This window comes from Giraffa tippelskirchi, chromosome Y, assembly GCF_054371585.1.
Source record: "Giraffa tippelskirchi isolate mGirTip1 chromosome Y, T2T-mGirTip1v1.2.pri, whole genome shotgun sequence".
In the NCBI taxonomy this organism is placed as follows: Eukaryota; Metazoa; Chordata; class Mammalia; order Artiodactyla; family Giraffidae; genus Giraffa; species Giraffa tippelskirchi.
Window position 1 is genome coordinate 21,535,882 of NC_137290.1, and position 26,852 is coordinate 21,562,733.

General features: G+C 44.8%; 1 pseudogene; it reads left to right on the forward strand.

The window, feature by feature from the left end:
• Window positions 1–50: 50 nt before the first annotated feature.
• LOC145537729 (MYND-type zinc finger-containing chromatin reader ZMYND8-like) lies at window positions 51–26,641 on the forward strand (annotated as a pseudogene).
• Window positions 26,642–26,852: the final 211 nt, after the last annotated feature.

Consider the following 26,852-nt stretch of genomic DNA (forward strand, 5'->3'; position numbering starts at 1 on the left):
TATAGAAACAGAGTAGAATGTGGTCCTCGGGCTACTGGAAATGGCCCGTGATGGTCCAAGGTACCAACTTTTAGTCCCAAGTTGAATAAGCTCATCAAGGAAGATACTGTAATAGAGGCAGGATGGAAAACGGTGCTGCTAGGCCTCAGCCCAAGACCTTCAGTGGAATTAGAAACCCCAACACCACCCACAGAAAGCCTCTAAACAGAGTGTAGTGAGATATATTACAGCCTTCCCACAGAGCCTTCTAGGACCTTAGGCCTTGGGATGGGGAGTGAACTGTGGAGCTTGGGAACAGGCTGTGTCTTGCAGAGTCCCAGAGCCTTTGCTGAAGCCACTGACTGGTCTGGCCCAGGTTTCAAAGCAATGGCCAACGTGTTCCATCCCCATCTCCATGACCAATGGTTGTGGCAATCTGCATGGGTCACAGTCTACAGGACCCAGCTCTCCAACTGGGTAGACTGAGGAGGCTGAGGGTCAGCTACATAGTGGGTACCTGGCTCCCTCATTGAAGGTGGCTGGACAGTGTATGGGGGCCTTGGAAAGAGGAGGGCACAGAGAACTGAGAACTGCCTCTTCCACCTAGGACTGGGCACTGCTGGAAGTAACAAGAGTGGGTGCTAGATGAATGCTCCATGACTAGGATAACCGGCCTGCACAGGGAACCCCCACATCCCAACCAGTACTGTGGAGGGTGAATGCCAAGATTGGGACCTATCCTTTCGGGAAATAGGGAATAGGGAATAATATTTGCTTCCCTCAAGGATTACAGGAACACAGTTAGCTGACCACCACTTACTTCAAGAACACAAGATTTGACACCAAGAAGTTTGCAAGAGCTAATCACATCCATTCCTCACCTTTCCTATACATAGCCTTTGCTGAACGCTTTGAGGGAGTTTTTTTTTTCTTTTTTCCATTGCCTTAGGCTTTTATTCTTTTTTAATATAAGCATTTAAAATTATGAACACTTCTAGACATGCATCTCATGAATTCTGATACACTGTGTTTTCATTATCACTGAGTTAAAATATTTTCTAATTTTTCTTTTTTTAATTTTTTTATTTTATTATTTTTTATTATTTTTACGGTCTTTTTTTAAATAAATTTATTTATTTTAGTTGGGGGCTAATTACTTTACATACATTGACATGAATCAGCCATGGGTTTACATGTGTTCCCCTTCCTGGACCCCCCTCCCACCTCCCTCCGCATCCCATCCCTCTGGGTCATCCTAATTTTTCTTTTTATTTTTTACCTCTTTTTTTAAAATTTATATCAATTGGAGGCTAATTGCTTTACAATATTGTAGTGGCTTTTGCCATGCATTCATGTGTAACAGCCCTGGGTGTACATGCGTTCCCCATCCCGACCCTCCCACCTCCCTCCCCATCCAATCCCTCAGAGTCATTCACCCCAGTGCACCAGCCCTGACACCCTGTCTCATGCATCGAATCTGGACTGCCGATCTATTTCACATACTATACATGTTTCAATGTTATTCTCTCAAATCATCCCACCCTCACCTTTTCCCACAGAGTCCAGCAGTCTGTTCTTTACATATGTGTCTCTTTTGCTGTCTAACATATAGGGTCATCATTACCATCTTTCTAAATTTCATATATTTGCATTAATATACTGTGTTGGTGTTTTATCTTTCTGGCTTACTTTGCTCTGTATAATAGGCTCCAGTTTCATCCACCTCATTAGAACTGATTCCAATGCATTCTTTTTAATGGCTGAGTAAAATTCCATTGTGTGTATGGATCAGAGCCTTCTTCTGCATTTGTCTGCCAATGGACATCTAGGTTGTTTCCATGTGCTAGCTATTGTAAACACTTCTGTGAATAACATTGGGGTACATGAGTCTCTTTCGGTTCTGGTTTCCTCCATGTGTATGTCCAGCAGTGGGATTTCTGGGTCATATGGCCATTCTATTTACAGTTTTTTAAGGAATCTTCAGGTTTCCTTTTCACTGGGGGCTCTGGACCTTCGGGTGAGAAAGGAGCTGTAGTTGGGTGTCACCTAGGCTGTCTAACCAAATCACTCGTTGCAGGGTTGCCCATTTGGTTAGGTCATTGAGTGACGTGGATGAACTATGCAGTCCATACCTTTCTTGGGTTCTTCCAGGCAGCTAGTCTAGCTCCTCGATTTGTTATTGTCAATAAGGATTTATGGAGGACTTCCTATCCCCCCTGCACTGTGCAAAGATTGCCTTGGAAGGTTGAAAGTGTTATCAAACCCATTGTCCAGGGGAAGAAACTGAGGCTCAGAGAGGTAGTTCACCCATTCAGGGTCACACAACTAATAGAAGCAGAGGAGTAGGATCTGAATTCACCTCCTTTGGGCTCCAGTATCCAAGCAAATGTGGTCATGCTTGTCATTCTTGGGTCCGACCTTTAGTTGCCAACTGCACCAGCCCTGAGATCCAGAAATCAAACCAGATTTGGTTTTTAGATTCTTTCCCTTTGAGCCCTGGTGGAGGTGGATATAGTTCACTCCTGATCCTGCTGGGCTGTTTGTGGCTCTTACTCTTTTACGATTTTCTCTTCCATGATCCCACTCATGGTAACCATTGCTCTAGAATGAAGACAATACAGAGTTGATGGGGATTTCCTCTTTTCAAACTAGTAGGGTAACGGATTATTTACCTACAGATGGATGACGCTCACTACTGGGAGTAGGAAACATAAACAGGTTAAATGAAATTATTGTTAGAAATAGACTTTTCCCCAGTTTTGCTTGTATATGTAGGAAACTCCTGTTGTTTGATCGGTTTTCCTATTGTTTGAGACATGGAAATGGGTGCCTTTCCTCTGGACTCAGTTACAAGTAGAAAAACAGTAGAAGCACAATGGTGGTTGACTCTGCTTCAGGGCAGGGAGCCAGATGGGGGCTGGGCAGCTGGGTGACCTGGAGACGGTGCTCCCCCAACTGAAATGGGCCAGTAGTTCTCAGCCTCAGCCAGCCTTGAAGCCCTGTGACCCAGAAGGGCCAGGTCTTCTGCTCTTTCAGGCAAGCCTAAAATCTTAATTTCTGTGTGAAACTTCCGGATTTCTGAATTGGCAAGCGCATTCTAAGTTAAAAGCGACAAATAACGAAAGACTGGAAAGCATTGGGTCAAATCATTGCTTCCTAAATAACACGTCTGCTTGCCCCACGTGCCTCTTGGGCTGTGAGTTTGCAATCCCTGCTTTAAGGCTTGGCTTATTTCTTTGAGTCATGGACAGAAAGAGTAAAAGACTTAATGCTTTGGGAATATGTGGGAAGAGCCCAAGTGGTGACTCAAGAATCCTAGTCTCTGGCCTCGCCTCTCTGTCTTGGTTTTCTTTGTGTCCCAGGACAAGGGATTTCTCAGGCCCTCTTTTATTTCTAATCTGTAAAATGCAAGCACCAGCTGGAATCAAGATGGCTGGGAGAAATATCAATAACCTCAGATATGCAGATGACACCACCCTTATGCCAGAAAGTGAGGAAGAACTAAAAAGCCTCTTGATGAAAGTGAAAGAGGAGAGTGAAAATGTTGGCTTAAAGCTTAACATTCAGAAAACTAAGATCATGGTATCCGGTCACGTCACTTCATGGCAAATAAATGAGGAAACAGTGGCTGACTTTATATTTCTGGGCTCCAAAATCACTGCAAATGCTGACTGCAGCCATGTCATTAAAAGACACTTACTCCTTGGAAGGGAAGTTATGACGAAGCTAGACAGCATATTTAAAAGCAGAGACATTACTTTGTCACCAAAGGTCTGTCTAGTCAAGGTTATTGCTTTTCCAGTTGTCATGTGTGAATGTGAGAGTTGGAGTATAAAGAAAGCTGAGAGCTGGAGAATTGATGCTTTTGAACTGTGGTGTTGGAGAAGACTCTTGAGAGTCCCTTGGACTGCAAGGAGATCCAAACAGTCCATTCTAAAGGAGATCAGTCCTGGGTGTTCATTGGAAGGACTGCTGTTGTAGCTGAAACTCTAATACTTTGGCCACCTGATGCGAAGAGCTGACTCATTAGAAAAGACCCTGCTGCTGGGAAAGATTGAGGGCAGGAGGAGAAGGGGACAACAGAGAATGAGGTGGTTGGATGGCATCACTGACTCAACGGAGATGAGTTTGGGTGGACTCCGGGAGATGGTGGTGGACAGGGAGGCCTTGTGTGCTGCCATTCATGTGGTCGCAAAGAGTCAGACAAGACTGAGCGACTGAACTCTACTGAACTGAAAATTGATCAGTTTTAACAAATCCTGTGTAGTGTTCCCTTCCATCCCTCCCATTCTATGTTTCCCAGTAGTTACCTATGCTGCCAAGATTGAGGTCTGTATAAATTAGAAATTCACGCGGTTTGGTCCGATGTCATTTTTGAATGTTAGTAACTGAAACACTCTCCAGGCAAGCTTGACCTGTCACCTCTATTCACCTGCAAGTTAAGTCTACTGCTAACACCACCAGGCCAGTGTGACGCAATGTGATTTTTTTTTTTTTCAGCATTGAGCATGTTAAATATTTGTGGATTTCTGGTCGTGCTCCTTTTTCTGTGAGTATGCTGCATCTTGTTTTCTTTCTTTTTTTTAAATGTAGGCATAAATGAAATCTCAGAAGATGTTTATATGACTGTTGATCCCAGCGATTCCAGGGATACTGAGAAGTCAGATAGTAGCAGAAGTGACCCTATCAGTGAAGAGGAATAGAGGAGCAAGAATGAGCCAGAAGATGCTGAAAACACAGAGTTGTCTCAGATGGAAAAAGAGCCATCTGCTGTCAAAAAAAAAGAAAAGTCCAAATTGTCGAATCCAGTAGAGATGGAAGAGGAGCTGAAAGCACGTCACTAGCCAGTGAGAAAGTGGACTCAAGATCAGTCAAGGAGAAGATGAGGTATCAGCTTGAGAAGGACTTTTCAGACAAAGCAAAACCCTTTCCTCATCCCACAAAGGATAATCTGAAGGGAAAAGGTGAGACTGACTCCCCAAGAGTGCATTTGGGCCTGGATTCTGATTCAGAGAGTGCATTTGTCATAGATTTAAGAGAAGACCTTTCTGTGCTGGAGGGTCAAAAACCTAGGAAGGAACCCAAAGAAACAACTCCCAAACAGGAGGGTGAGTGACTGTATCAGTTTCTGGTTTCTTGATTTGGTTTTTGAATGTCACATTGCCATTTATAGCATCACATGTCATGTCACATGATGCTCAGACATCATGAAGTGTGCACAACAAAGCTTAGGTTAGCTCCAAGTCATCTAGGTAGTTACTAAGCAGGACAAGGACTTGAGCTGGGCCTGCCTACCTTTAACCTTCTTGATACCCAATGTGGTTGATTTTGAGCACAGGAGAAGAAGTCTCTTAGAAAGTAATAGTTGCTTCCAGCAGTCAGGTCATTTTGAACCTAAGCAGTTTCCTTTCCAATATGTTCACTTACATGTCTCAAGTGGTTATCGATGCTAAGACATTGGACAGGTCTGAAATTGATAAAAGCGTTCAGGTCAAAGACCTTGATAAGTTTATTCTCCCTTACCTCCCCTCACACTGCCCAGGCATCTCAAAATACATTTTCTTACTAGAGTATAAGGCTTTCTGGGTGAGCGGCACCAGACTGCTGTGTTCTTCTTTAGGTCTGTAGAAATCCAAGGGGCATTGTATGATGTGCACGTGAGCCCGTTTTCTGCCATAGTTGCATTTAGCTGACATAGGCCCCAGGCCTCTCAACCTTGGCGCTATTGACATTTTATGCTGGACAGTTCTTTGTCCTGTTTATTCAAGGATGCTTAGCAGTATCCCTGGCCTTTACAAACTGGATGTCAGTAGCATCTACCCAGTGGAGGACTTCAAAAGTGTCTTGACAAAGCTAAATCTCACCTAGTTGTGAACTGCTGCCTGAGTCTTAGCAGTTCTCCCTTTACTGCTGTTAGGGACTGAACCAGCAGTGGCTTCTTTCAAACTTGCCACACCCCAGGCATGTTGGCAAAGCCTGCAGTGGAACATCAGTTCAGTTCAGTTCAGTCACTCATTAGAGTCTGACTCTTCATGACCCCATGAATTGCAGTACGCCAGGCCTCTCTGTCCATCATCAACTCCCGGAGTCTATCCAAACCCATGTCCATCGAGTCGGTAATGCCATCCAACCATCTCGTCCTCTGTCGTCCCCTTCTCCTCCCGCCCCCAACCCTACCCAGCATTAGGGTCTTTTCTAATGAGTCAACCCTTCGCACGAGGTGCCCAAAGTATTGGAGTTTCAGCTTCCACATCAGACCTTCCAATGAACACCCAGGGTTGATGTCTTTTAGGATGGATTGATTGGATCTCCTTGCAGTCCAAGAGAATCTCAAGAGTCTTCTCCAACACCACAGTTCAAAAGCATCAATTCTTTGGTGCTCAGCTTTCTTGTCCGTTCAACTCTCACATCCATATATCACCACTGGAAAAACCATAGCCTTAACTAGATGGACTTTTGTAGGCAAAGTAATGTCTCTGTTTTTAAATATGCTATCTCGGTTGGCAATAACCTTCCTTCCAATGAGTAAGCGTCTTTTAATTGTATGGCTGCAATCACCATCAGCAGTGATTTTGGAGCCCCCCAAAATAAAGTCTGACACTGTTTCCCCATCTATTTCCCATGAAGTGATGAGACCAGATGCCATGATCCTGCTTTTCTGAACTTTGAGCTTTAAGCCAACTTTTTCACTCTCCTCTTTCACCTTCATCAAGAGGCTCTTTAGTTCTTCTTCACTTTCTGCCTTAAGGGTGGTGTCATCCACATATCTGAGGTTATTGATATTTCTCCCGGCAGTCTTGATTCCAGCTTGTGTTTCTTCCAGCCCAGCGTTTCTCATGATGTACTCTGCATATAAGTTAAATAAGCAGGGTGACAATATATAGCCTTGACGTAATCCTGTTCCTATTTGGAACCAGTCTCTTGTTCCATGTCCAGTTCTAACTGTCGCTTCCTGACCTGCATGCAGGTTTCCCAAGAGACAGGTCAGATGGTCTGGTATTGCCATCTCTTTCAGAATTTTCCACAGTTTATTGTAATCCACACAGTCAAAGGCTTTGGCATAGTCAATAAAGCAGAAGTAGATGTTTTTTCTGGAAATCTCTTGCTTTTTTGATGATGCAGCGGATATTGGCAATTTGATCTCTGGTTCCTCTGTCTTTTCTAAAACCATCTTGAACATCTGGAAGTTCACGGTTCACGTATAGCTGAAGTCTGGCTTGAAGAATTTTGAGCATTACTTCACTAGCATGTGAGATGACTGCAATTGTGCAGTAGTTTGAGCATTCTTTGGCATTGCCTTTCTTTGGGATTGGAACGAAAACTGACCCTTCCAGTCCTGTGGCCACTGCTGAGTTTTCCAAATTTGCTGGCATATCGAGTGCAGCACTTTCACAGCATCAACTTTGGGGGTTTGAAATAGCTCAACGGGAATTCCATCACCTCCACTAGCTTTGTTTCTAGTGATGCTTTCTAAGGCCCACCTGACTTCACATTCCAGGATGTCTGGTTCTAGGTGAGTGATCACACCATCGTGATTATCTGTGTCATGAAGATCTTTTTTGTACAGTTCTTCTGTGTATTCTTGCCACCTCTTCTTAATATCTTCTGCTTCTGTTAGGTCCATACCAGTGAATCATAGGAATGATTTAAAAGATATTTAGCCCATTGGTGAAGCAGTCAGTGAATTTCTCAGCTGGCTTGGCAAGTGGGTGTTGATATGCCCAAGAAAGATAAGAATTAATTAAGGGCCCAGGAGACACGTGGCCTAAGAACAAATTGGAGATTGTAGCCATAAAACCTCTTGTACTTTGTGAGTTACGTACACGGACAGCCAGGTTTAATTATGTAGCTCAGTGGTAAGGAATCTGCCTGCCAATGCAAGAGACGCAAATTTGATCCTTGGATTGGGAAGATCCCCAGGGGAAGGAAATGACAACCTACTCCAGTAGTCTTCCCTGGAGAATTCCATGGACAGAGGAGTGTTGTGGTCTATATAGTCCATTGGGATCACAAAAGAGCTGGACATGACTTAGTGACAAAACAGACAATGGGCTGCTTCTGACAGGACCCATCTTCTCAGTTCTGTGTCCCCTGGGGTTTTCTTCGTCTCACTGCTTAAAGCAGGAAGAGGGATGGGTTTTGAGCTTTTATTCTCTGTCTTTGTATCATTGTGAACTGTTCCTGAACAGTTCACAATGAACTGAGGTTCCTGAACCTCAATTCCTGGAATTCATTGAAAGAGGATGGAATATCTCTCGGTGATATGGGGCAGGAGGAGAGAGAGCAGTTGAGTCAGTCAGGAAGGATGGATCACCACCTCATCCCTTAAAATTATGAGTGGCATCTGAAACATCCAATTCTGTGTGGATTGGGGTTTGAGGGAGCACTTCTGATGCTGCAGAAAGCAATGGGAGTAGCATTTTTTCAATAAAGTTTGTGGAATTGTTGGGTCCCAGATGGCAGTGTTCCTATGAGTGATAGATTTATACTATTCCTCTCTTTCTGAAGTAAATTGTGTGTTTAGTTGTGGGTTTTTTCACTGCTTCCAGAAAGGATTTCAGATATACTGATAAAATGGAAATCAAGACACCGAGAAAAATGAACATGAAATAGTGAGAGATGTAGGGAAAGTTTGTATACAGAAATAACTATGTCAGCCTTCAGAATTAGCAAAGTCACTCTTCCTTTTTGACCCTGAGCTTCCTGCAGTTGAAGTGAAAAGGGAAAAAAAAAACATATGAGTGCTTTAAAAGATCTCATGTTCCCCCCCTAAATAGAAAGCACTCCAGGTGATAAAATGAAGCTGAGCTGTTCCTCTCACTGGTGTCAGAAGGAAGTTTCTCTAGGATCCTCTGAACGTGGTGGGAATTTTACACAAAGGATGATTCTGAAACAATAAGTCAGTTAGAGGAACTTCACAGAAGTTGAAATCCAGAGCCACCTGAGGATGATTTCGGTCTTGAAGAATTGGCTTCATGTCAGAATCTGCAGTTGAGCATCTTTTCAAAGGTGTGCTTTCACTTACGTGTTTATTAAGTGACTGGTGTTTTGAAGAGTGCTTGGTGATCTCCAAGTGATCTTCAGTTAGGAGTGCAGCTTATACAGAGAAACTGAATCCTCAGATCGAAAGATGGCTTTTCTAGCTAGAGATCCCAGAGCAGAGGCTAAGGGAGCTCACTTCAGGACCTTGACTCCACTTACAGGTGTCATATCAGTCGTTTCCAGCCTTCTCTTAAAAAGTCCTTTTTTAATATACAAGACTGTGACCTAGGTCTGATATAAGTAGGCTAGTTGAGTGGGGTCGCCATTGGAGTGTTGACCTTTAAGAAATTCACTTCTTTTCATGTGTTTGTTAGCCATCTGTATGTCTTCTTTGGAGAAATGTCTGTTTAGTTCTTTGGCCCATTTTTTGATTGGGTCATTTATTTTTCGGGAATTCAGCTGCAGAAGTTGCTTGTATATTTTTGAGATTAATTGTTTGTCTGTTGCTTCATTTGCTATTATTTTCTCCCATTCTGAAGGCTGTCTTTTCACCTTGTTTATAGTTTCCTTTGTTGTGCAAAAGCTTTTAATTTTAATTAGGTCCCATTTGTTTATTTTTGCTTTTATTTCCAATATTCTGGGAGGTGGGTCATGGAGGATCCTGCTGTGATTTATGTCGGAGAGTGTTTTGCCTATGTTTTCCTCTAGGAGTTTTATTGTTTCTGGTCTTACGTTTAGATCTTTAATCCATTTTGAGTTTATTTTTGTGTACGGTGTTAGGAAGTGTTCTAGTTTCATTCTTTTACAAGTGGTTGACCAGTTTTCCCAGCACCACTTGTTAAAGAGGTTGTCTTTTCTCCATTGTATATTCTTGCCTCCTTTGTCGAAGATAAGGTGTCCATAAGTGCGTGGGTTTATCTCTGGGCTTTCTATTTTGTTCCATTGATCTATATTTCTATCTTTGTGCCAGTACCATACTGTCAACATCACTCATTATTAGAGAAATGCAAATCAAAACCACAATGAGGTATCATTTCACACCAGTCAGAATGGCTGCTATCCAAAAGTCTACAAGCAATAAATGCTGGAGAGGGTGTGGAGAAAAGGGAACCCTCTTACACTGTTGGTGGGAATGCAAACTAGTACAGCCACTATGGAGAACAGTGTGGAGATTCCTTAAAAAACTGGGAATAGAACTGCCATATGACCCAGCAATCCCACTGCTGGGCATATACACCGAGGAAACCAGAATTGAAAGAGACGCGTGTACCCCAATGTTCATCGCAGCACTGTTTACAATAGCCAGGACATGGAAGCAACCTAGATGTCCATCAGCAGATGAATGGATAAGGAAGCTGTGGTACATATACACAATGGAATATTACTCAGCCATTAAAAAAAATACATTTGAACCGGTTCTACTGAGATGGATGAAACTGGAGCCCATTATACAGAGTGAAGTAAGCCAGAAAGAAAAACAACAATACAGTATACTAATGCATATATATGGAATCTGAAAGATGGTAACGATAACCCTATATGCGGGACAGAATGAGAGACACAGATGCATGGAACAATTTTATGGACTCTGAGGGAGAAGGTGAGGGTGGGTCGTTCTGGGAGAATGGCATTGAGACATGTGTATTGTCATATGTGAAACAGAGCACCATTCCATGTTCGATGCATGTGACAAGGGCTCGGGGCCGGGGCAGTGGGATGATCCAGAGGGATGGGAGGGGGAGGGAGGTGGGTGGGGGTTCGGGAAGGGGAACACATGTAAACCCATGGCTGATTCTTGTCAATGTATGGCAAAAACTATTACAATATTGTAAAGTAATTAGCCCCCAAGTAAAATAAATAAATTTATAAAAAAAAAAAAAAAAAAGAAATTCACTTCTTTTTGAGACAGCAGGTGAGTATATACTCCCAAAGTTTTAGGACAAATGCAATTTTCCATGGCCTTTCCTCTCCCTCCCCACCGCCCCAGTAAACCTTCCATATCCTTTAGAAATTAAAGCGTTTTAGTGTATAGATGAAAACTCCCCAAAAGTGTGTCAAGCCTGGAAAGTTTTCAGATTGCATACTCCTGCTTTGTTGTTGTTTGTTTGTTTGTTTTTTAATTTGGAAAAGAGCTCGAATGGGACTCTTTCAGAGCAGTTACCACTCTGCTCAAAGCCAGTTGTTTGCTTTTGCAAGATGAGAGAGAGAAATGACCTTTTTGTGGTTGCCCTTTGCTCAAGGAGGTATCAGGCTAGCTAATCCACAAGGACAGTATATTTTTTAATCACATGGCAGAAAAGAGAGGCACAAATGTTGCTTTTGCTTTTGCAAGTTAGAAGCCTTGCCTGTGGGATCTCTACCTTTTACAAGGGGCAAGCTCAAAGCCACTTCTTCCCCTGCAAGTGGAAGGGGTAGAGGCTGTGACTGATATCTGAAATGTTGTCCTGGGAAAGGATGGGGGCAACCTCACTCTAGGTAGAGCTCTTCTCCCAGCCCCACCCTGTGTTCTGGCCCAGGACTTTGGTTGAATTCTTCCCTGGAGGAGCAAGAGGGGCAGTCAGTTGTGTAACCACCAAGACCCCCTCCCCCCTCGGGTGGAAAAGTCAACCTGTCAGCATATTTTTCCTTTCACACTCCTTGATTTTCCTAGAATGACAGCTAACTGAAAATGTCCCCTAGAATAATCAAGAATTCATGTCTTTTCTGGGTGACAGAAATCTAAAAATGACAGGCATGGGGTCATGCAGTGGAAGCATGCTGAGCCCCTCAAAAAAGGTGTTGTCATTAAGGGCTTCCTTGGTGGCTCAGATAATAAAGAATCTGCATGCAATCCTGGAGGCCCAGGTTTCTTTCCCTGGGTTGGTTAGATCCCTTGGGGAAGGAAATAGCAACCCACTCCAGTATTCTTGCCTGGGAAATCCCATGGACAGAGGAGCCTGGAGGGCTACAGTCCATGAGGTTGCAAAAGAGTTGGACACGACTGAGCGACCTCACTTTCAGTCTTTATTAAACCCAGTTTGAGGTCCAGGCACATTGTGTGAGATCAAGGATGCTGACTTGCATCAGTGTTTTTTTGTGTGAACCCGAGGGAATCCTCTCTGGGGATGCATGTTCATCTCTCCAGTGCCTGGGGCCCCTGCAGTCATAACAGACTCCTTCCCCTTACAGATAAATACTCATGTGGTCACCCCCGGGCCAGCCCTTCTCACTGCCTGACCTCACCCACCAAAATTCTGCCTATTCCTGGGCATGTCTTGGCTAAAACTGTTCTCTTCCAAATTTTCCCTGCTGTCTGTTGAAATGCTGCCCTCCACTCTCATAGCTCATTTTCTCCCAGAAGATGCACTCCAAAAGGCAGCATTTTTCAAACTCAGTCACTCGTAGTCATTATTTTTGTCATACCCAAAACCTGCTTCTTCACTTATTGCCTTAGTATATTTTCTTATCTGAAGCAGCAGCTGTTTAAAAAAATGAACTCAACTTTGAACTTAAACTTAACTACCACACAGTAGGGAAAACAGTATTTTGTGCTGTGCATAAAAGATGCAAAATGGAGAACTGCAGTCAAAACGAAAGCAAGGCTTCTAAATTCTCCATAAATACCACTGTGCTGGGGATGGTTCTGTCCTTGGTGTGGAGTTCCCTTGAGTGATAGGTGTCAAGACTGCCAGGACCACACTGAGACTTCTCGCGAAGGAATTAGAAGAGATGAAAGGGAATATTCTTCGTTCTGGGTGATTCATTGGTATTCAGTGCTTTGGCCACTGGGAGGCTGTCTGGTTCCTTGGGGTACATGCTCTGTAGGTTTCCTGTCCAAGCAAAGGATTCCTGTTAATGACCAGAGGGACTTTGGCTAAGTCTTTCTCAAAGTGCTTACTGAACTCTAACTTTGTAAAACAAGGTACTTGCAACGATTCTGTTCAGCCAGTGGGTCATCGACTAGCAGGTGGGCAATTCCAGGCCAAGCGCTGGGTCATGTTGGCCTCAGTCCCTCAGAGGCCTTGACAAGTTTCTCAAATATGAGCAAGCCCACATTTGAGTATCCCAAGGAGCCTGATATTTGAAGCTAGCACACACTGAAGAAGTTGCCTAAGCATATAAAGCAAGAATGTGCCTATTCACACGGAGGCCCTTGGCATGGCAGCCTGGGATGGTCACCTAGAACTCACTGGCCTGGAGACCCTGCAGGTCAGCCTGAGTCCCGTCTACTTTCTGTTTTGTTTTTTCATGTGTTGGCTTCCATCATAGGTGAAGCTTCATCATCCACAACAGCGGGCAGCCGGTCTCCCCCTGAAATGCTGGTCCTCACCCACTCATCTTCCCAAACTCCCATGGCTGGGGTCACGGCCACCAACAGCACCATCTGCATGGTCATGGCCCAGCCACCACCACCACCGCCACCAGCAGCATGAGAAACCCAGTGAAAAAGCAGAGGCCAGTTTTACTAAAGGAGACTGCCCTGGCCATGTAACAGGTTGTGCGGACCTCATCAAGTAAGTTTCAAACGTCCTCCCAAAAGAGGCATATGCAGAAGATGCAGCACCAGCAGAAGCTGCACCAGCAGCAGCAGCCTCAGTCTTCCAAGAGGACGAGATATCAGAACAGACAGGCTGTGAAATATACCGAGCCTCCCTACTCTGCACTCCATGGTACCAGCTCTTTTTTTTGCCACATGGACAGGAGAAAAATAGTCCTTGTTTTATTTGTTTAGTTCCCCTTGGTTGCCTGGCCACTGTATCCTAGAGGCCTGACACGTTCCATTTGGCATTATTTTTAAAAATTAATTTGCAGCTTGCTGTTTTACTTTTCTCTTTTCTTTTCTCATTTTACAGACAGTGCATACATGTCTTCTTAGAACGAAGTGAAATGGATACCTAGACACACAAAAATCTATTGTCTTGATTGAATTCATATTTCATTCTCCACCCTTTCTCAGAGGTATTGTTAACCATAAGATCTTTTTCTAATATTTATGTGTATGTATTTCCGTATAAGTTGGCTCAAAGCTCAACATTCATAAAACTAAGATCATGGCATCCGGTCGCATCACTTCACGGCAAATGGATGGGGAAAGAGTGGAAACAGTGGCTGACTCAAATTTTCTGAGCTCCAAAATCACTGCAGATGCTGACTGCAGCCATGAAATTTAAAGATGCTTACTCCTTGAAAGGAAAGTTATGACCAAGCTTGACAGCATATTAAAAAGCAGAGACATCACTTTGTCAGCAGAGGTCAGTCTAGTCAAGGCTATGGTTTCTCCAGTGGACATGTATGGATGTGAGAATTGGGATATCAAGAGGGCTGAGAACAGAAGAATTTAAGCTTTTGAGCTGTAGTGTTGGAGAAGACACTTAAGAGGCCCTTGGACTGCAGGAGATCTGACCAGTCCATCCTACAGAAGATGAGTCCTGGGCGTACGTTGGAAGGACTGATGCTGAAGCTGAAAGTCCCATACTCTGGCCACTGGATGCAAAGAGCTGACTCATTTGCAAAGACCCTGGTGCTGGGAAGGATTGAAGGCAGGAGGAGAAGGGGAAGGCAGAGGATGAGATGGTTGGATGGCATCACCGACTCAACAGACATGGGTTTGGGTGGACTTCGGGAGTTGGTGATGGACAGGAAGGCCTGGTGTCCTGCAGTTCATGGAGTCGCAGAGCGTTGGACATGACTGAGGGGCTGAATAGAACTGAAGTCTCTTATGTGTGAACCTTCAAGTTGAGAATTTTGAAAGACGTGAATGTTTGCATGTTTAATCCTGTAAGTTAGTTCACCTCCCTGGCATACATTGTCACCCGCACACATCCTCTACAAGTCGTTGTGCTTTGTGTGCTTTACTGTACAGAGCGCAGTATTACAGTATCTTTATTTCAAGCCCAGGATGTCCATAAGCAAGCATAAAAGCAGCAGTGATGTACCTGGCATTGTACTATCTAGCTGATTATGTTAGTTGGTTGCTTAGGCTAACTTTGTTGAACTTCTACAAAGAAATTGCACTTATGACCATGCTCTAGGAATGGAACTTGTTCATAGGTAGGTCACTCACTGTCCTATTTATTTTGAAAATCTGGTCTTTTTCATTTTAAATGACTTTTACTGCAGCATCTCTTAGAAAAGATGGACTACTTGTATTTGTTTTTTTGTTTTTTTATTTGTTTGTTTGTTTAAGCAGAATTTCTCATGAATTTGAATTAACCCACTGACAACCATCTGGGGGAGGCCAGCAGAGACCAGGCTTCCCACTCTTTGACTCAGCAGATGACATTAACCGTATCGTGATTCTGGAGCTTCCAAGCCCTATTGACAGCAAACACCCAGATGCACTTTATAAGTCTTTCTGTCTCCATACATATCTGCAGGCTGAGGATTGAGATACAAAGGGGAAACCAGAATTGAAAGAGACACGTATACCCCAGTGTTCATTGCAGCCCTGTTCATAATAGCCAGGATAGGGAAGCAACCTAGATGTCAATGAGCAGACGAATGGATAGGAAAGCCGTGGTACAAATACACAATGGAATATTACTCAGCCATTAAAAAGAATACATTTAAATCAGGTCTAATGAGGTGGATGAAACTGGAGCCTATTATACAGAGTAAAGTAAGCCAGGAATAAAAACACAAATACAGCATACTAATGCATATATATATATATATATAATTCAGAAAGATGGTAATTATAACCCTAAATGCGAGACAGACAGAGAAAGAGACACAAAGGTATAGAACAGGATTTTACACTCTGGGAGAGGACAAGTATGGGATGATTAGGGAGAATGGAATTGAAACATGTATATTATCGCATGGAAAATTAATCGCCAGTCCATTTTTCATGCATGAGACAGGGTGCTCGGGGCTGGTGCACTGGGATGACCCAGAGGGATGGGATGGGAAGTGAGGTGTGGGTAGGGTTCAGGATGGGGAACACATGTACACCCGTGGCAGGTTCATGTGTATGTGTGGCAAAACCACTAAAATATTGCAAAGTAATTAGCATCCAAATAAAATAAATAAATTTATATTTAAAAAATTAAAAAAATAATAATGTAGAATTTGAACAAGGAATAAATATATAACTGTATGGGCAGGGAATCTCCAGTGGCTGCAACAACAGGAGCTCTCGGGCATGAAATACAACTTGGGTAAGTGCTGCTGACCTGGCCTCCACTGACAAAGGTTCTGGATAGGAACTTCTTGGCATGTCTAGAGTTAGGCCCAAATGTGCACTGAGTCAAAAGTAGGCCAGGCCGCCTTACCACTTTTAGGGAGAACACAGCAGCCTAGGGAGTCTAACCTGGAGAAACCAGGTATGAAGCAGGAGCTGGCAGAAACCCGTTTTCCTCTCTTCCAAATACCAACGTCAGCAACAAATTCATCACAACAGCTGTGGTAGCTTCTCCTGCTTGTGAGCTCTGACCTGTTGTAAAATTGCGAGAAGTCTCAGTAGCCTGAGCAGTTGGATAATTGTCCTGTCAGCCCAGTGATCAGTCCTGATGCCCTGTCTGGAAGATTAGATCTGCTGCCACTAAACACATCAAAAAGGAAATATACCCAAGTTGTAGCCCCAGCTCTGCTCATGTTAGCTGTGTGCCTCAGTTTCCTCATCTGTGAAATGGGTATTATAGGAGTATACACCTCCTTAAGGTTGGAGTAAGGATTAAAAGAGTTCATATTTATAAAGTCTTTACAACAGTGCCTACAGATCATAGATACTCTGTATTTGATAGAGAAACAAGCTTATACAAATGATAAATTTCAAAGTGAATTGAGTGGACATTTTTCAGAGGTTTTATGTGAGTACTTCCTGCAGAATCACCGCAGGGCCCCATTTTCAGTATCCTCAGGACCTGACGTTCATGATCATGCTGACATTCATGGTCAGCATGGTGGATGCCCATTCTACAGATAAAGACGTTGGAGCTCAGGGAAGCTGGGAGAGTCTCTGAACGGGCTCATATGACCAGGACATCCCCGACCCAAGGATTCACACCTGATAGGATTCACCTTTGGACCTGGTGTGAATGAGCCCATGGCTTGGGATGGGCGATGAAGTCGGTATCCTCTTGCCTCCCCTCCTCTGGCAGATCTGACCAAGGCAGAGATGCGGCAGAGCCTAGAAATGGAGCACGACCAGCTCATTGCTGAGGTGAAGAAGCAACTGGAGCTGGAGAAGCAGCAGACAGTGGCTGAGACCAAGAGGAAGCTGTGGTGTACCAACTGCAAGAAGGAGGCCGTTTTCTACTGCTTCGGAATACCAGCTACTCTGACTACCCCTGCCAGAAGGCCCACTGGCCTGAGCACATGAAGTGTTGCACCCGGTCAGGTGGGACTTAGGAGTGTCCCCTGGCCCCGACTGTGGTGGACGGGCCCTTGGCTCCTCCTGGATCACAGGGCACTTGCCACACTCACTCACCACAAGTGACTCCTACATACACGAGAGTAGCAGACATACACATAGCCAAGTCTCCAGGCACCATTGTCTCCACCCTCCAGTTTACTTGGCAGCATTCACTTGTGTGAATGGAGCTTGTAATGACAGCCCAGATGACTTTAGCTTCATGTGGTTTGCTGTGGTTCTCTGCTGGGGGCAATATTTGTCTCTGCCCAAAGCAATGTGGGCATCCCTGGTAGCTAAGATGGTAAAGAAACTGCCTGCAATGCAGGAGACCTGGGTTCATTTCTTGGGTCGAGAAGATCCCTTGAAGAAGGAAATGGCAACACACTCCAGTATTTTTGCCTGGAGAAGGCCACAGACAGAGGAGCCTGGCAGGCTACATTTCATGGGGTTGCAAAGCGCCGGACATGACTGAGTGGCTAAGCAGACACACACACACACACACACACACACACACACACACACACACACACACACACAAATCAAACGTATCTTCTACCCCTTTCTACAATGCACAAGCAGCATTATACAAGCCAGCCCCCACCATGGAGCCCATCTTGGACTCAAGGCTATAACAATCATTAGTTCTTACATGAAGGACAAAGTGCTGCTTTGGAACTAATCTGTCTTTTAAATCTCTTTCCAAAGCACGGCAAGCAGATCCCAGGCCAGGAAACTCTAGCTGGAGACTCCGCCTAGTAAGACTTGATTAATAATATGTATTAGTAATATTTTATACTTAGTGCTCATTTATAGCCAATACTAGATTTCTGTATTTAGAAGTAGAAGTCTCCACTTCAAAGAATATATTTAAGTACAAATAACATAAATAATGTAACAAGGAAATGTGTCAGTGGATTGCTAAATTTTTCAAGGGTGGTAGATAAATGACCCAAGTTTGAGAAGCTCTAGGCAGGGGTTCGTAAGCTTTTTTTATGAAGGTCTAGAGAATAAACATTTTACGATTTGTGGTCCATGTGGTCTGTGAAAACCTCTCAACTATGCTGTAACAGGGTGACAGCAAGTGCATGGGGGTGTACACTCGTCTAAAATAGGAAATTATGAAATTGGAAGAGTCGTACTGTTTGCTTCACGAACATGCTTATATCTCCAGAATGATTTAATAAAACTTAAATCAGTTCAGTTCAGTTCAGTCACTCTGTCATGTCCGACTCTTTGTGACCCCTAGAACCACAACACGCCAGGCCTCCCTGTCGTTCAGCAACTCCCAGAGTTTACCCAAACTCCGCTGGATGGCGGTGATGCCATCCAGCCACCTCATCTCCTGTTGTCCCCTTGTGCTCCTGCTCCCAATTATTCCAGCATTAGGGTCTTTTCTGGTGAGTCAATCGTTCATATCAGGTGGCCAAAAGAATTGGAGTTTCAGCTACAACATCAGTACTTTCAGTGAACACCCAGGGCTGATCTTTAGGATGGACTGGTTGGATCTCCTTGCAGTCCAAGGGACTCTCAAGAGCCTTCTCCAACACCACAGTTCTAAAGCATCAATTCTTCGGGACTCAGGTTTCTTCACAGTCCAACTCCCCCATTCATTCATGACTACTGGAAAAACCATAGCCTTGACTAGATGGACTTTGGTTGGCAAAGTAATGTCTCTGCTTTTTAATATGCTATCTAGGTTCATCATAAGCTTCCTTCCAAGGAATAAGGGTCTTTTAATTTCATGGCTGCAATCACCATCTTCAGTGATTTTGTAGCCCCGCAAAAAAGAAGTCTGACACTTTCCCCATCCATTTCTTTTGAAGTGATGGGACCAGTTGCCGTGATCTTAGTTTTCTGAATGTTGAGATTTCAGCCAACCTTTTCACTCTTCTCTCTCTCTCACTCTTAAAAATGAACATATTTTCACACACAGTCTAGAATTCCTGTGTCTGGGAAGGCTTTGATCCAGCTATTCAGGGCCCACACTGTAACCTGGGTGGAGCTGGTTGGTATGTCTTAACACATGGTGGTTTGCACAGAGCAGGGTTCCCCACAGTCCTAGGAACTACTATGCTCGGTGTATATGTGACTTCTGTCCCATTCTGCACTCAACTACCACCCCTCAGCAGGAAGTAGACCCCGAGGTGAACACGGAAACATTAGATAAGTTATCCCAGGGCACCTCCTCCGAAACTCAGGCAGCCCCCCTGGAAACCAGTGCCTTGAACGCGAAGAGGACGCTAGCTGAGAAATGCAAGGACAGTGGCTCGGTGAGTATCCATTGCACACACCTAGGGCCAAGCAGAATCTCAGAGGAGCCCACTCCCAATGCCATGGTGATTCCCGTGATGTGGGAAGTTGTCTGTCTTCAGGCTGCATGTAGAGGTGACAGTCTCTGCAGGGCTTCTTCTCCCCAGGTGTGTGTTGAGGGCAAGTGTTGTCTAGAAGAACCTTCTGTGATGATGGGGATGTTCTACATCCCCTCTGCCCATTGCGAGAACCTCCGACCAGCCTCATGTGGCACTTGAACTATGAGCACTTGAACTGGGGATAGTGTGACCAAAACTTGGATTTCAGGTTAATTTAATTAAATCAATTTAATGATAATTAATGTAGATAAAATAGCCATGGGTGGCTGGTGATTGTCATGTTGGACACAGACATCAAATTTCTTATTTTCCCAGGGGGTGCCATATGGATTGCATGCAGACTTATTTTAGAGGACACACTGGTCATTTTTTACATTTGTAGTCATTATGATTTTAATTCATGTGTATCAGGGAAAAACATCAATTCATCCCAGAAGTCAAACCTCTTTGAATTCATTGATATCATTGCCTAGGAAGAGGTTATTGTGGAATAAAAGTGAATTGATATACTATGATTTAATATATAGGCAGCCTTCTCTATCCATGGATTTCTCACGTGTACATGCAACCAACCAAAATTCCATCTCTGTTTGGTTGAATACGTGAATGTGAAACCTTTGGATACAAAGGCATAGCTGTATTTATCCTTCTAGGGCATTTTATATAAGGAACTTGCACGTCCTTGGATTTTAGTATCCTTGGGAGGTCCTGGTACCATTCCACCTTGGGTCCTAGGGGATGGCTGTACATCCTTTGGGGATAGGGTAGAAATCCAGAGAGTGGAATAGGTCAGAGAGGGGGGAGTTGACAAACAGTGTTCTTGAACCTGAGGCTCTAGCATTGAGTAAGGGACCTCCCTAGTTCTGTGTCCAGGGAGATGGAGCAGAAAAGGGCACAGGGCTTAGGCCACACTGACTGGTCTGGCCTTCCATCCCTGAGCATGCCAGGCAGAGGGCGTGAAGTTGTTGTCGGGGCCATGATGAGCACCCGCATGGATCCCCGGGCTTCCCTGGGGTGGGGTAAGGGGGAGGCCCTGTTTAACACAGTGCCTTGGCTCCATCTGTCTCTTTCTGTGTTTCTAGATCCTTGACCTCTCTGGGTCCACGGAAATACCCTCTCCTTTCTCTTATGCTCCAAGATAGACTCTGGTACATGGCCCCCTGATGGTTGTATGTACTCTCATGTTCCACAGGGGCAGAGGGGAGCCATCTCCTCCAGGGGAGCCTGAAGGGTTCAGGGAAGTGGTTTGCAAACTGTGGTTCCTTAGTGATCTTTGAGGGAACCCTGGGCTGGTCAGTAGAGGTGAGGGATAGCTGAGCAAGCAGCTTTGAGGCATTTCTCCAAGTCGAGAATTTACCTTTTTTGTGTGAGTTGTTTTTTTTTTTTTTTTTTTCCTGTGTTGTGTTTGTTTTTTTCAGTTCTGAATCAAAGACAGAGAGAGCTTCTATTGTTGAACTGGGGTGGGGTAGAAAATACATTTGGTTTGGACAGTTCTTCTGCCCTCAGAAATGACCATAGTAAATTAAACTGTGTGAACCTGTCCCTGAGGTACCAGCACCCACATTCCATGGAGGCCTTCAGAGGAGAAAAGCATTTCTACGGAAGTGATCTTTCTGTAGAAATTTTTCCTCTCGAGGAATAAGCTGGCAGGCTGTTTTGGGTAGATTATCTGGCACTAACTTTTCTAGTTCTCTTCTGTGGAATTTGAGCTGTGTTCTTTAGGCTTTCCCCTGCACCCTCTCAAATAAGTTTTAGGGCATTCTAAAATGGTTCATTCTCAGTGAGAAAAGTTCTGTTTCTTTCAGGGTCCTTCAGCTCCAGGGTCTTTCTCTCTCCCAGATTATTCTCTTCAGCGGAAACCCAAATTTTCTTTGTTAGTTAGTTACTGCATATCGAGTACTTAGAGTAAGAAACGATGTATCTTGTTAGGGTGGCTGGAGGTTTCCCAGTGGCACTGGAAGTGGGGTTTAGGTCCAGGAGACAAGATGGGAGAGTGGCATGAGCTGATTATAGGGGGAATACGAACATGTATAGGCATGGAAGTATGGCTGAACCGCCTGTCAATTCCCTTCTCACTCTCACTAGGGTCTTGTGACTGCATCTGGAGGACACGTTGAGTTTGGAGCTAAGTGTCTTCCTCATCCCTTCCTCTAGCTTCTCTTTTTAACAATGACAGAGCAGACTTGAGACTTCAACAGCAGTGCAGCACCCACCTCGAGTTTTCTGCTACAGTTGGGTGTTCATTATGTTGATTTGTGGAGTTGCCGTCTGTGTAGTGCAGGTATTCTGATTTCCTGCTTTTGGTGTTGATCGAAGAGTTTCTGTTTGACTTAAGTGGAATGTGAGTTTAAGAACACCAGCTGAGCCATAAGTAGGGGGACTTTGGATGTGTCAAAGCCGTGGAGGTGGTTGGCCGGGGGAAGGGTTCAAGTTGGGAAAACACTGCTGCAGGCAGGGAGCCCTGCTGGGGATTTGGAGCAGCCAAGTGGTGTCATCCACATGGGAAGATGAGGATTGGTGATGCTGTGGGGTACAGAATCTGGTGTGACAAGGAGGCTTGCATGTACAAACGTGGTTGGGAGATACAGCACCTCCCAGTTGTGAGGTGGATGAGGTGTTTCTTGGCCCAGGGGTTGTTGGACCACCAGTCTTTATCAGAACTGCCGTTGTCACATGAAAGCAGCCAGAGATGGCACATAAAGAGATGTTCCTGTGCGGCAGTGAACTTGCACTTGGGAAAGCAGGCATTGGGCTGGATTTGGCCTGTGGACCATCATTAGTTGACCCCCCGACCTGAAGCACCCTAGTGTGTGAGAGGATACAAAGGGAGGATGGAGAGAGGAAGTAAGAGTCTAGAGATGCTGGTGAGTTGGTTCAGAGGCTGGAGTGGGGAGAAGAACATCTCTGGGAGTCTGATGGCTATGGGGGAGGGAGGGAAGGAACCCAAATTGTCAGCATTTATTAGGGAGGGTTTCAGGATTATTCTAGAGTGTGAGCTGAGCTGGAGGTTCCTGGAGGACTCATCAGGACTGTGAGCTCATGCCTGTTCGTTTCCCCCTGTTTGCACTCCACAGCCATCTGGCTGAAGGCTTATGTCAAAGTAGACAGACCAGCTCATTTTCTCATTCCTCATATGCCTCCGGACTTCTGTTTGTGCTCACTGCTTGCTGACAGTGTAGGTGGAAGTGGGAGGAAAGCTGAGCGTTACAAACATGGAGGTTCCTGTGCTCTTTATCAGCTTCTGGAACCAGGCTGGTTAAGATGAGGGTCTAGTTGAGAGAAAGAAAGGTTAAATAGGAGATAGGAACTTCCTTGGGGTGTCCATATGCCTTTCCTGTTCACTTGTCTCTTCAGCTTAAGATTTTAAAGTGATGCATGTATATCGAGTTGACCCTTGAACAACATGGGTTTGGACTGTGCAGGTCCAAGTCTGAGTGGATTTATTTTCCTGTAATGAATACATTTCTACACAATCTGTAGCTGGTTGAATCTGTGGATGTGGATATGGAGGGCTGACCGTGAGATTGAGTTTCCATGGAATCTGGTGTCCATGGTGGGTCGTGGAATGAATCCCCTGTACCATCCCTGATACGAAGGGATATGTGTAGTCAGAGAAAATAAAATCATACAGGGAAAAACAATTCCTCGTCCCAGTCTTCATGGCTATTTTTTGCACCCTGTACTTATTTATAGATAACTTGTTTCCTCATATTTCTCTTTCTTGACTTTATCTAGACATTGCATGTTGACTTCTGACTTAGAAGATGAGAATCGGGGTCACTTACCACCTCTCTTCTCCCCTCTCTCCAAGACCACTCTGTCATTGTTTGACGTGCTCTATGGGCTTCCTTGCTCCAATACAACACTTATTCCTTAGTTCATGTTCTCCAGCTGGAGGAAACTGTCTCTGGACCCCTCTCTTGGTGCACAGTTCCTCCCTCACCTCTCCTCCACTGTCATTTTCAGACTTTTCCATCTTTCTGCTCTGATTTCCAATCACCAAGGTGGAGAGAACTTGTGCATTCTATTCTATAACTGTAGTTGGTCCGTCTCAGTTCTGGCTGTTGTCTGAGTTATAAATGTTGCCAGATGACCATCTGTGTGTCCATCATTATGGTCGTGCTGTTTGTCTCAGAGTCAACTAGTGCACTGTGATTACATTTCCATCTCTGTACAGCCTTACTTTTCCCTGCATGTTTCTTCTCCCCGCTCACTGCTCTCATATCTTCAACCATTTCCCTGCCAAATTCTTTGCCATAACAGTTGTTTTCTTGAGACACTTTTCATGTCACACATTTTGGGCTCTTCCATTTCAAATAAGTATGTGTCTGTGTCCTACCGTCATGGCTGAGGTGTGGTCCACTGAAATCTCACCTGTGGCTCCTTCCTCAACTCTTCTCACTCCATGCACCTCCATAATACTCTTTCCTGATCTGTCATTAGCCTTGGCAGTAGATTCATGATTATATTTACCCTAAATAATCTAGGTTCCTTTGATGGAGCCTTGCCACCTAAGTGTGGTGGAGCCAGGGCCTCCGGTTTCCCTGGATGAACTAAGCTGTTGGCAGAGTGGTTCTGAAGGAAATTTGCTTTCAAACTTCTGGGAATGCATGGCTTTTACATCATGGTATGCCTTATTTCCACCTGTAATCTCGTGCAGCGTCCAGAGATCTTAGTTCATGGTTTAATATACATTTGTAAAAGCCTTAGTCTTCTATGAATGCCTCAAGTTGGAAAATGGCAACAATGACCCAGCAGTTCTCCAGTGCTAAGATCAGTAGCCTGTTGGACAGCAGGATAGAGAGCTGGTGGGGTTGTACGGGCTCGAGCTCTCTTCCATACTCTAGTCCTCCGCCAGTCTCTGAGGTTGCCTTGCTGTCTCTTCAGTTAGCAACAGGTGTGACAAATCACCTGCCTCTGCCCCCAAACATCACAGAGCACCAGCCTCACCCAAACTACCCAGCGCAGAAGTGGAAGTATGAACCAACTTCATGGCAGCCAACGGGGATCTTTTCCCAGCAGGCAGTGTGCTCGTCCTTTGAGTGAGTGTGTGTGTGTGTGTTTTCTTTGTGAGCATGCCTTTTCCTGAGTGATGGGTCTTGGCTTTGCCTGGTTTCTTCCTCGCTGTGCTCCTGATGGCCATTGGAAGCAGCAGTAGGAAATGAGAGAGCGAGGATGGATGGTCTGGCCTCTGTCTCTGTCTCTGTCTCTCTCTCTCCTGTTTTTATTTTATTTATTTATTTTTTGACCATGCTAAGCAGCTCATGAGATCTTAGTTCCCCATGTAGGCATTAAATCTGCACCCTTGGCAGTGAAAGCACCAGGTCCTAACCACTGAACTGCCAGGGAATTCCCGATCTGGCTTCTTGAAGGGGCTTCATCCTTGCTCTTTTCATGATGAGTCCTGGATTAACACCCATTTCCTCTGCAATGACTGGCTGAATCAGCCAGCGTGCCCTGTCCTGTCCACAGGAGAGGTCAGGCTCTGCACTTACTCAGGTGGCCTGGCTCCGGGATGTGGCTTCTGTGCTAAGTAAGCTAAGCCCTGCTGCCTAGCTGGTCTCCACCTTCAGCAGAGCTGGGGAGATTCGATGTGACTTGAGTATATTGTTGTCAGTTTCCGTGTCGTGATGACCAGCTCCATCACCGACCTTCCAGAGGACTAACAATGTAGGTGTCACAAGTAGAGAAGAATGTTTAAGAAGGGGTGGATTTGGATTCAAGAACCCTAAGAGAACTCCACCCTGGACCCCAGCTCTGTCCACCACAGTAGCACTCTCTTTGGGCCATAGATGTAAGTGATGAGGATGTGTTCTCTCCTGAGTGAATATGTGATTTGGGAGATCCTTATCACTGTCTTTGCTGCTTCTCTTTCAGAACCAGAGCTCAGAACCAAACACAACCTGCCTATCACTAGGCAATAATAAGAGTACTTTCTCTTCTAGGTGATGATCTGGTCCCTTGTTCCCCCACTCTGATTCTGTCTCTAAGTTTGACAGTCGACTTCTTGTGTTCAAATATTATCATCCCACCTCAAGAAGTTAAAAAAAAAAAAAAAAAAGTTTTGTCCCAATGTGTCTGAACTTGGTAAATGATCTAACATATGATGAGATCTTAGTGATGTGCTGGCAGGTCTCTCAGAGTCGGCCATCCCACTGAGTCTGCAGACTGGGTGTCTCCCCACTGGACAGACACCTCATTTGGCTCTTCCTTCAGTGTCCTCACATCTTACTCATCCACAATGTAGCTCCTTATGGTGCACATGTCCTTGAAACTCCCTTAGCCCTTACTGTGAGTCTTTCATCCTTCTGTTGACCCATTAGCTTGTCCATACTCGGAGCCAGGTGGGGTTAACCATTCTTGTCCTCACTTCTTTTCCTTTGGCTGGTTGAGGTATAATTCTGCTTTCAAGTTGCCTATACAGTGATGAAACAAACTCCATTAACAGAATTAAGTAGATTGAACACCAAATCTCAGTGCCTTTCTTGGTGCCCAAGGTTAAATATAACAAGAGCCTGGGGTTCTTTGTGTCTACACATGCAGTAAGAGTGCCTGGTCCCAATTACTGCATAAGAAACCTTCTCGATACGTTAGTACGTTTCCCCACTCATCTTTATTTTCTCCGAGCATGAAGCCCTTCTGTTTTTCCAACCAGCTCTTGTTAAATCCTTAAAGACCCAAAAATTCAGGTCAGTAAATGATGGCAGGATTTTTCCCCTGTGTGTTGGAGAGTTGCGAGGGGAAGGTGGCTTCCTGGGGAAGCAGGTGCAGATCAAGTAGAAGGGGATGTGCAGGAATGCCAAATCTCCTTGTCCCCTTGACTTTCCCCCTCCCAGACCATTCTCAGAGCAGTAAATCCACCTGCTGGAGTGGCAGTGAGCAGAAGCAAGGCTCCACCTGCTCTGAGCAGAACACTGGTACCAGTTCAAAGAGCCTCATCCTGAAAGAGTCCCACCTGGACACGTTCTGTACCTAGGGACATGCTAGGACACAAGCCACCCACTCCATAGAGGGAAACAACTCAGGCACCTGGGAAATCTGAAACGGCAAAGAAACATGAGACGGAGGACTGCCACCCTCTGACTTGGCCTCTGCAACTGGCATGGAGGGCAGGGCACATTATTTCATGTCTTGCATTATCCTTGACTGAGGACTCTTCCACCCACATGAAATCTTTGCTTTAGATG